Below are 11774 nucleotides of genomic sequence, written 5' to 3' on the forward strand. Positions count from 1 at the left end.
GAGGAGGCACTAGCCCTCCTCACGTCCTCCAAGGCGTCCCGGCCGGGCTCCAGCTCCGACCGGCGACTGCATGGGATAAACCGGCATCGGGGCGCCGCCTGGCGGTATCCACGGGCCCCTACAGGGTAGAGCTTCCATGCCCTCGACCCGTGGCTCCCAACAAAACCAGGACGGACGCCCCCTCGTGGTGTGGAGGAGGCACAAGCCCCCCTCTCGTCCTCCTGGGCGTCCCGGCCGGGATAGCAAAATAGCAGCGGCGAAGTACTGCCTTAAAATTTTTATTAAGAAGAAAATTAAACCTTTTTAAACTGAGGGAAAATATGCCAAGAATTATTTAAGGATCTCTTTGTATACCACATTGTGAGTTCGGCCCACCGGTTGTAATATGACCAAGCTGTGCGCTAAGGTTACTCTTGAGCATGCAACGTACAGTTGGCCATGTTAACAGTAATCTTGTTTAAAATCTCACAGCTTGGATTGCTGCTGTCATAATCGGTTTGAGTTTCATGGTTTGCTTCAATTACGACAGTATTTGCAGGACTTGTTGTGTTGAAGTGACATTCGGCATCTGTTAAGCGTTGTAAGCATACAACTGGTTTCATCGATAACTTCACATCCAGCTTTTGAGAGTTTAAACAACCATAAACATCAAAGTGTCCACTACTGAAATCGTCAAATGTGAATCTAAGATGTTTAAGAGGCATTGGCAGTTGTCGAAAGGTGTAAAATATTTGGCCATTTCGGTACACTTGAAAGCAGCAACCGAACAATTCAGCGGCAGCCATCAACTCACATGCAGATGCATAGGTGAAGGGCTTAAGCATTTCACTCTTCTAGTGCTCCTGTGTAGTATAATTATCTCCTGTACCGTCATCAGTCCACACCTTGAACCTGTCCCAGTCATTCAATACATAAGACACAATGTTCCTCCGGATATCAAGAGTGAGCCTAAAATGGCTGTGCAATATGTAACAAAGAGAATGGAAAAGGCAGGTGCCATCTCCGGGCATGGAAACCACTTGGTAAGTGACAATTCTTTGATTGATGGTGATCACCACTATAGACATGTTAATAGGGGTACGGTTGGAATGATAAAGGAAATGGGTACCTGAACAATGTAAAGTAAGTCTAAAATACCTACACAATAACTATAATCGTAATAAACGAACAATAAAACAGAGGAGAAGCCGTGGATTAAATAAAAAGGCTGTAGTTATCAGCAGGGAGATGTGAATCCCATGGCGAAGCAAGGAAGGGAATGTAGAGACTGGAGCGATGGACGGCCTTATATAGCCAGGCAGCCAACAACGTGGGAGGCGTTGAGATGGGGGACCCAACGCCGCCTCACACGGTGACTGAGCTGCAGGCTATGGACGTATATATGTGCGTAAGTAGGATTCAGTTAGTGTTGGGAACCCGCGTACCAAATTTCTTGAAGATGGGCCCATAAGTAACAAAGACCATTGAAAAGTTCAATATGGCGGCCGACAGTGGCATCATACCACCAAAATAAGTACGAACATTGGTTTCGGTTAGCGCAGGGAAGCCGCCTACCACATTTTGTGAATATGGGGCCATAAATAAAAAAGTTCAATGTGGCGGACATTGTCGACCGTTATGTGTAGAATTTCGAAATGAAACCTGCTTAACTTTTGTAAGTAAGCTGTAAGGAATAAGCCTGCCAAATTTCACCTTCTACCTACACGGGAAGTTGGAGAATTAGTGATGAGTGAGTGAGTGAGTCAGTCAGTCAGTCAGTTAGTGAGGGCTTTGCCTTTTATTAGTATACTAGCAAAATACCCGCGCTTCGCAGGGGAGAAGTAGTGTGTTAAAGAAGCAATGAAAAGAAAAGGAAACATTTTGAAAATAACGTAACCTGATTGTCAATGTAATTGTTTTGTCACTGTTGTGAGTGATGAGTGTTGTTGTCATATATATATATATTTACACACACACACATAAACATATATATATATATATACATATCTATACATATACACATATATACATACATATATATCTACATATATATACACACATATACATACATACACACACATATATATATATATACATATATACACACACACATATATAAACATATATATACATATACATACATATCTACATATATACACACACAGCTATTTCGTATCAGTGCAATACGCTGTTTGTTAAAACGGTTGACTCCGCTCTTACATGCAATAACAAATCAAATCATTCAGTTGTCTTTGCTCATATGTCATTTTAGAGCTGGACGCCTGGCATCTTTTTGGCCACAGGTTCGTTTCTGTTTGCTGTGAGGTTCTGTGTTGTGGAGATTCTCAGGATGGATTGCAGGTGCTCATCAGTGAGGCGACTCCTGTGTGCTGTTTTGTTAGTCTTTATCACTGAGAAGAGCTTCTCACACAGATATGTGCTACCAAACATGCACAAGGTTCGAGCCGCATGTAGACGGACTTTTTTTGTTCATCAATGTCACCAAAGCGCCGTGCAGTGCGCTCAGTTTATCAGCAAAGTGCATATTTGGGAACACCGTAGTGACGACTTGGTTTAACAGTACTTGGCAACAGGGAAAGTGGGGCAAGGTGAACTGGTGCATTTGTGTCTCCCATAAAAGCAGCTTCACTTGAAATCACTTTGTGATTGTGCACGGGTTAAAACGTCCGCTGAAGTGTCAGATTCTTATTTAATTATGCTGTTTTCTGTATCTTCTGAATTGCATTCAGGTTACCCTGATGCAAGGCAGCTGAAGCGCTGCATTATGGGATCTGTAGTTTATTGTGTTACCAGCGCTTCATATACCGGGCTTTAATAACAATAATACAGTATATAAAATGATCTCGGGCGGATATAATTACACGCCGGGCCGGATGTGGCCCGTGGCCCTTGAGTTTGACACATATATATATATGTTTTTTCAAATGTGATCGCGCAATTCAGATAGAGTTGACGCGCACTACAGCCTGCATGCCTCAATGAGTCATCCTCCCTCGCTCTTACTTTTTTACCGTTCATCTAATGAATACACTGAGTATGGCTTTACCAAAACAATCATTGATGGCGAATAAAGTATCCATTATTCGAGTATGTAGAGCGGGATATATATAAATATACATATATATATACCAGCGTATGCGGAGAAGTAGTGTGTTAAAAAGGTAGAAAAGAAAAGGGAACATTTTAAAAATAACGTAACATGACTGTCAATATACAGTATTTGTTTTGTGAGTGTTACTGAGTGTTGCTGTCATCAAGGATTTGATTATCATTATTTCTTTCAATCAGGTTCGTATTTGTAGGATGTGTTGTGTTCAAGTTACATTCTGTGTTTGTCAATCGTTGTAAAGATGACAGGTTTCATTCATCGATTCGTTTCTTACTGCATCAATAAACAGCTCGTCTTCTTCTTTATCTGAGACCTGACACACTGCATGCACGGGTTTTTATTACACTGTCTTCCTTTAGCGGGACATTGACTTTTTCCAACGTGTGCTTTGTTTCCGCAGTAGCTGGATTTATGAATATGCTTATCAGACGCTTCATATTTTTGCTGCCTTTTCAATTGTGTAATTCGGTTTTTGTTCAGCGGTCTTTGGAACTGTTGCCTTTTATCTGTGCACTGCGTCAGTTCACGTGAGCCGCTCGGTGTACATGCATCGAAGGTTCCCAGCTGTGCTGGTGCCATCTCGTGCTATGTCCGTGGCTGTATTTAATGTTACCTTAGTCCTGGCACTTAAAACTTTCTCTCGCAGTTTCGCTGAGTTTGTGTCAAACACCACCCTGACCATCTCATCTTCCTCTCCATAAGCACAGTCCTTCACCCGTGAATATTTAGTGGGAGTTTGCTATTGGATTGCCGCTGACGGACGGCCTTATATGGGCAGGCACTAAATTACAAACGCCAGCGGCAGCCTGTCTATGAACTTAATTTAAAGTGTAGGTTTACATCGTGCTTTGTTTCCGAAGTAGCAGAACTCATAATTATGGTAGTATATGTCACTCGCTCGCTTCTTATTGTTTCGCTGCCTTCTCAATTATATAATGCATGTTTTCTTAAGCGCTTTTTTGAGCTCTTCCTGGTTTTCTATGTACTGCGTGATTACGTGGGAGGCGTGATGATGTCACACGAAACTCCGCCCCCACGGCGTTGAAGCTCATCTCCATTACAGTCAATGGAGAAAACTGCTTCCAGTTATGACCATTACGCGTAGAATTTCGATATAAAACCTGCCCAACTTTTGTAAGGAAGCTGTAAGGAATGAACCTGCCAAATTTCAGCCTTCCACCCACACGGGAAGTTGGAGAATTAGTGATGAGTCAGTGAGTGAGTGAGTGAGGGCTTTGCCTTTTATTAGTATAGATATATATATATAGAATTGTGAACGAGCCCCGGACACAGACAGGCAGACATGTTGCAATTCCACCACCACACGTTTATTTACAATACTATTTACAATTCAAAGTGCACACAAACCCCTTCAAGTCCCCCAAAGTCCAGGCCTCTCTCTCACGTTCTTCGGCCCGCCTCCACTCTTGCTCCTTTTGTTTGTCCTGCTTCCACCCGACTCCAGCCCTGAATGAAGGGAGGCGGCCCCTTTTATTATCACCCAGATGTGCTCCAGGTGGGTTCCGGCAATCTTCCACGGACACACCCTCTTGTGGCGGAAGTGCCGTCTGCAACCCCGGAAGCACTCCTCTTCCCCCCAGCACTTCCTGGTGTGGCAGAAGCTCCAAAGGCATGGGGGTGCCCCCTGGTGGCGACCACGGGCCCCTACAGGGTGGAGCTTCAATGGAACCAGGGTGGTCGCCCACAGATGGTCTGGGGAAGGCGCAAGCCCTACTCCAGTCCACCTGGGGGTCCCAGCCGGGTCGCCACCCCAGCCACCTCTGACAGCATATATATATATAAAACGAAACTGAAACGACACCCAGGTGGACAACACAGATTAATCAAATGCCTTACGAATGTCCAAAACCAGCCAGAGAAGTATATGCCGTGTTGGGGAACACTTTTATTAAATAAGTTACAGAGTTGCGCGTAATTAAGAGTTGATGCCTTTTTATCTGATGAGTCACTCATCCAGCGGGTCTGGCCGTTGGTTACTTAAAGATGAACAATGTCAATGCTAATAAAATCCATAAAGTTTTGATCGTACTCAATAAAATAATTGTAGAAATCTTTAATGGCATAATAGCAGCCCAATATAATTCAAAATACACGATTCGTCTGCCTGTTAAGTTTATGAGCTGTAATAAATACATTTGATTTTAACTGCAATGAGGAGCATGCCTCTGTTACCTTCCTGCAAGTACTGGCCATACTTTAGTAAGGATTAATTGGATAAGTGTGGATTTAAAATGAGACAGCTTCTCACATGACAAAGAAATATTATATATATATATATATATATATAAATATATATATATATGTATATATAATTGGGTTAAAGTAAATACTGTAAAATGTATCCATTTTGTTTAAAATGTATCATAAACGTGCAAAACATTTTTCCTTTCAAAACCCTGATCAAGTTTAAAGAAAAAATGCTCTTTTTATAATAATAAATGAGAAGGGAGAAAAGTTCTTGCGAGAAACAGAATGTGCCTGATGTGCGTGAATGGTGAATGGAGGTTGTGTATTTTAGGAACTGTCAAGGTAAAGCGTATGGTGGCGCAGTGGTTAGTACACTTGCCCACTAATAGGAAATAAAGGTTCAAGCATGTATATTTTCCTTGTTGAGCCAAGATATTCTTTGTGACTGCGTAGTTTTTTCTGGGAATGCTTTCTTGTTATGGAATTGTACCGCGTGATTGGTGGATTCACCTTGTTGTCACGGAATAGGATTGCCACGGAAATATTTTTCTTTGATTGTCACTGAATCGGTTCGCCATCGAGTTTTCATGATCTGGAGACTAGCGCCATATGAAACTGAGCTAAGATGTACTCCTAATTTGATTAAAGTAATACCAGCTTGCGTCCTGAGAAGTTGTTTGATTGTAATAATAAGCATGAAGGTAAAGAAGTAAGTTGTTTGATGGTTATGATAAGTAAATACGCATGAAGGAAAAAACACATTTAAGTGCATTGAACGGTGAGAATTTATAAAACAAAACAAGGCACAACCTCGAGTGAGTTTATGATAGAGATCTCTGTGAATGAAATACAAGTGTAAAAGAACTTTATTCTGTGAATGAAGTGCATTTGTAAAAGAGAATGCGAATATGAGAATATGCGATGATATCTGAAAGTATGAAGCAATTGCTAAGTGTGTAGAAATGACTGCAAAGAGTGGAGGCTGTTTGTTTGTGAATAGTTGCTTCCTCTAGTGTGCTGAATGTGTCTAAAGAACTTCTGCCTTAGCCAAGTAAACTACTTGGGCATGAAGTGGGATAAAATCTAGGAAAGAAAAATAAAAGAAGATTAATTACTCTTATTCAGAGTCTGGGGTGGCAGATGCTCTTATATGTCATTATTTGTAAGTCTGTGCCTATTAACAGTATGTGCTTCTGTGTTTATCAGCTGACTATTTAATAATGTGAAGCAAACCTTAAAAGATAGTGGACGCCCCACATAATAACATAATAGCATAGTAATAGGGGATCATATCCAAATTTAATTGTACTAGTAATATATGTGAATATCTAAAAATGCTAGAGAAAGTAAAATGAAAAGTGATCATAAGAATAACTTAATTGGTATTGGTAATGCATCCTGTACTTAGTCAGTGAGCCTTGAATGTCATTTATGAAGCCTACAAACAGATGCAGTGTTGAATAAAGCCATGACTTATTGACCTAGCTGAACCTTAGAAAAGTTTAACTGAAGGCAGAAGGACAGTCTGTAGCGTGGTCAGTTAAAGAGTTAAGAATTAAAAAGATCTGAATTTCAATAACATATTATAAGCATAAAAATATGTAACTTCAAAACTATAGATGTTCTTTTTCTCCAGATTCAGCACACACCCTGTGACCAATGAATGAAACATACAGCTTATTCCAATACAAGCTGCAAGAAATAGTTTGTGCAGAGTAATTAGATATAATCTGGCCAAGGGGTGGTGAATGTTTACTTATCAATCATAGATTAATGAACAGCAATTATTTTTATCATTTATACATTTTTTTATACAGGATGTCATACCCTTACAATTGCACAACTAATCAGCATGCAAGGAAATATGCACAAGTATAGTTTTGGTTTTACTGCAGCACATAGGAACTCTCAGAATTAGACATTTATATGTCACTGAATCAGATCGCCATGGAAATATTTTTCCTTGATTGTTGCTGGATTGGTTCTGATAATAACATATTTAGTCACGTTTATGTTTTGCATAAGCTATTAAATTCAACAGAATTAAAAGTGTTTTGCTCTTGATTTTCTTTTGTATTCAATGTCTGGTGCATCACGTTGCAGTGTCCAGCAGTAGTCAGCAAGCATTGACAGATTCCAGTTCTCCTGGTATCATTTCTCCATCGTAGCAATGTCCTGGTGAACCTTTCACTGTGTTTGTCACTGACAGCACCAAGATTTGCGGGAAAGAAGTGTGAGTGGAGGAAATGAATCTTGCGTGACATATTGCACTTCATTGTCTCGTATGCTTTTAGAAGTTTGTCTACCAGCTGAATATTGTTTGGAGCTCTGTAATTGCCCAGAAAATTGTCAGCAATGTCTTTGAAGGCCTTCCAGGCAATTTTTTCTGGCCCAACTAAAAGATCTTCAAACCGCTTGTCACTCATAACATGTTTGATCTGGGGGCCAACAAAAATCCCTGTTTGATCTTGCCGTCAGTTATTCTTGGGAACACCTGTCTTAAATAACGAAAACCTTCGCCGTCCTTGTTCAGGGCTTTCACAAAATTCTTCATGAGTGCCAGTTTTATGTGAAGAGGAGGCAAAAATATCTTTACCGGGTCGACAAGCGAGTCATGTGCCACGTTTTTCTGTCCTGGAACCAACTTTTTACAGAGTGGTCAGTTCTGTCGAGAATAGTGCGACTCTTTGGCACGGCTGTCCCATTCACAGATGAAACAACAGTACTTTGTATAGCCGAGCTGCAGTCCTAGTAACAGAGCAACGACTTTAAGATCTCCACAGATATTCCAGTTGTACCTGCTATACTGGATGTGCTTCAGCAATAGTTCCATATTCTCATATGTTTTTTTTCATGTGTGCTGCATAACCAACAGGTACTGAAGGATAAACGTTGCCATTGTGAAGCATAACAGCTTTCAGACTTAACATTGACAAATCAATGAGGAGACACCACTCTTCTGGGTTGTGATTACAACCTAAGGCTGAGAACAATCCTTCAATGTCACAATAGAAACAGAGACTGTTGACTTGTGCAAAAATTGTGGTTATATCATGATGTCGGCCTCGAAACACAGAAATTTTTGTACCTGGTGACAGCAAACACCATTCCTGCAGTCTCGAACCCAGCAGCTCGGCTTTTGCATTTGACAGACCCAAATCTCTGACCAAATCGTTCAATTGATGAGCATAGTTCAAAATCTGGGTCAATGTCACTGTCAGTAACCTGCATTGCAGTTTCTTCATGTGGTTCGCCTAAGGTTCAATCCTCTGGTGGTTTCAGAATTGGAAGACTGTCATGTTGCATGGGTCTCATTGCTGAAGGCAGATTAGGATATTCAATTGACTTCTTGTTTTTGGCAGAAAAAACAGACACGTTAGTCAAACAGAAGAAACAATCCGTCACATGGTCTTTCTGTTCTCGCCATATCATCGGAACAGCAAACGGCATTGTCTTTTGAGTGCCTCTGAGCCAGGCTCTCAGACTGACAGCACATGTCACACAGCAAATGTGAGGCACCCATTCCTTGTCTTGATCACCAATTTTGCAGCTGAAATACAGATGATAAGCTTTATTTACAAGAGCAGTCATCCAATGTCTCTGTGGCGCAAGTGTATATTCGCCACCAGATATAGCAGAATGCATCGCGGCTGTTACGATATTGACGAGACATATCGCCCGACACCAAAACGTCTATATCATCAAGCTTACCTACTGTTATATTGCTACAGATACTATACTTTACTATACTGATACTGTACATACACACTGACTATCTGTATAAACCAAATGAGCAGGATCGGTGTATGCAAGCCACCTTTATAGCATGCTGAGACAGCGTCAAGCTCATTCAGACCAGTCAAGGCATGCCCAGGATATCAACTTCCACAGAACAGTTTCCAAGCTGGTCTGATTCCATGCATGGACATGCCCAGGCTGCACAAACCATTGTTGAGAAGTCACTTACAGGAGTGAAAATGTTTAGATACAAATATAAGAAAAAATCTGAAATGGTATGTGATGGGTAAATTTTGATGTGATATTCGTGATCAGCACCCAAAAATCTATTAGAATCATCCAACAATGTTCAAGAAGCAAAAACGTTGTTGTGCAGTGTAATTTTAAAATCCAAACCAGTTAAATGTTACTATATTAAACTAGAATAACTTCTTTTTCTAGTCTTCATATAAAATACAGTATAGAAGGTTTACATATTTTGATGTATGTCAAATGATTATCACTTCAGTACTAATGAAATGTATTAGAACTTAATACATGTATTCATTTGTATCTGTTAGTGATTAATTTTATGAAGATTTGTTGTTACATTAGTGTATTAAGGGTAGTGCTCAGTGATAATGCACATAGCTGAATGAATTGTTAAGTCAGTTGTACATTAGGAAATTTATATTATATGGGAATAATTGAAACGTTTACCATTAGTCTATATAAACTGTGCTGTTGTAATATCTTACAGACATTTAAGAGATTTGTCTCTTGATAAGATATGCTACAGTTTATCATAAGTTATAGATGTTATAAGATTTTGTTTTAGTCAAAAACGAATACACCCATAAGTTCAAATATGTAACATCTTGTTATAATTTAAGACATCTACTGAAGAAACATTTTCACTAGCCTGGTTTAAATATAATAATTTGTCATATTAATTTATCTCTAACTGTTATTTATGATATGAGACTGAGAACTGAGAGTCTAGGATTGTCATTAATAGTGTTGTATTGTGTTATACATATATGATTGATAAAGCGTTATTTTATGTTATGTATTTGCTCTACCCTTCACCCTTCTTTATTTAGCATAGCAAGTATTTTAGTTTGGCCACTCAATTTAGTGGTTGTAAAGGTCTCTCTAACTCAGTGGTAGAGCTTTATCAATGAAGGAAAGGTGGTGTTCTATGAACGAAGATTTAAAGTGACTGTACTGCACTAATGAGTCTTAGTTTGCTGCACATACCTGACAATAGCTGGTGAAGAAATGACTCGCTTCTCCAGAGTGGAAGGAGTGCGGAATCAAAGAAAGATTGTAAGTCCAGCTAAGTAAATCTGAAGCCATGATATGGTTGTGCAGACATTTGATACAGAAACAAAGTTTTATGGACTTTAACAGAAACAGGCTGTGAAATGCCACTGAAGTGAGATGACAGCTGTTGAATGTGAAGAGTTCCCTTGATTGACTGCTGTATCCAGTGGAGGACACGTGAAGTGTTCACCTGCTAAAAGGACAGTCACCATGTGTGCCTCTCATGAGCTCTCTAACGGCAATCGAACTGTTTAGTTTCTGTTCCAGTAATGGCAAAGACTTCACTGCATGGACTCAGTGATATTTAGTTACAACAGTGACTATGTAAAAGATAACAGGAGATCTCCACCTACACCACTGGTGGAATACAATGATCACAACTTAGTAACACCATGTTAAATGTAACTGTTTGTCCAAGTGTACTGTAACTTATCATTGTTGAAATTTATTTACGCTGGTATATTAGATGAATGAAACAGGAGCTATAGTGGCACTACACCCCACATTTCCACAAATGTTCTTGAGGAACTGTCTACACTGTGAAGGGAGGTCGAGTACCTTTTACTTTGTGGATAAGACCTTCAGCAGTCAATCAAGGGAACCCTTCACATTCAACAGCTGTCAATTCACTTCAGTGGCATTTCACAGCCTGTTTCTGTTAAAGTGCATAAAACTTTGTTTCTGTAGCAAATGTCTGCCATGTCATATCATGGCATCAGATTTACTTAGCTGGACTTACAATCTTTCTTTGATTCCGCACTCCTTCCACTCTGGACAAGCGAGTCATTTCTTCACCAGCTATTATCAGGTATGTGCAGCAGACCAAGAGTCATTAGTACAGTACAGTCACTTTAAATCTTCGTTCGTAGAACACCACCTTTTCTTCATTGATAAAGCTCTACCACTGAGTTAGAGAGGCCTTAACAACCACAAATTTGAGTGGCCAAACTAAAATACTTGCTATGCTAAATAAAGAAGGGTGAAGGGTAGCGCAAATACATAACATAAAATAATGCTTTATCAATCATATATGTATAACACAATACAACACTATTAATGACAATCCTAGACTCTCAGTTGTCAGTCTCATATCATAAATAACAGTTAGAGATAAATTAATACATTTAAACCAGGCTAATGAAAATGTTTCTTCAGTTGGATAATACATTAAACAAATTAACCACATTGCATCAGTTATCTATCACAGGTTTCTTAATTTATAACTAACTTAACAGTCTATTCAGCTATGTGCATTATCACTGAGCACTAACCTTAATACATTGGTGTAACAATAACTTTTCCTAACATTAATCACTAACAGATACAAATGAATACATGTATTCAGTTCTAATATATTTCATTATTACTGAAGTGATAATAATAATCATTTGACATACTGTACATCAAAATATGT

Source organism: Polypterus senegalus, chromosome 1, assembly GCF_016835505.1.
Source record: "Polypterus senegalus isolate Bchr_013 chromosome 1, ASM1683550v1, whole genome shotgun sequence".
Taxonomy (NCBI): domain Eukaryota; kingdom Metazoa; phylum Chordata; class Cladistia; order Polypteriformes; family Polypteridae; genus Polypterus; species Polypterus senegalus.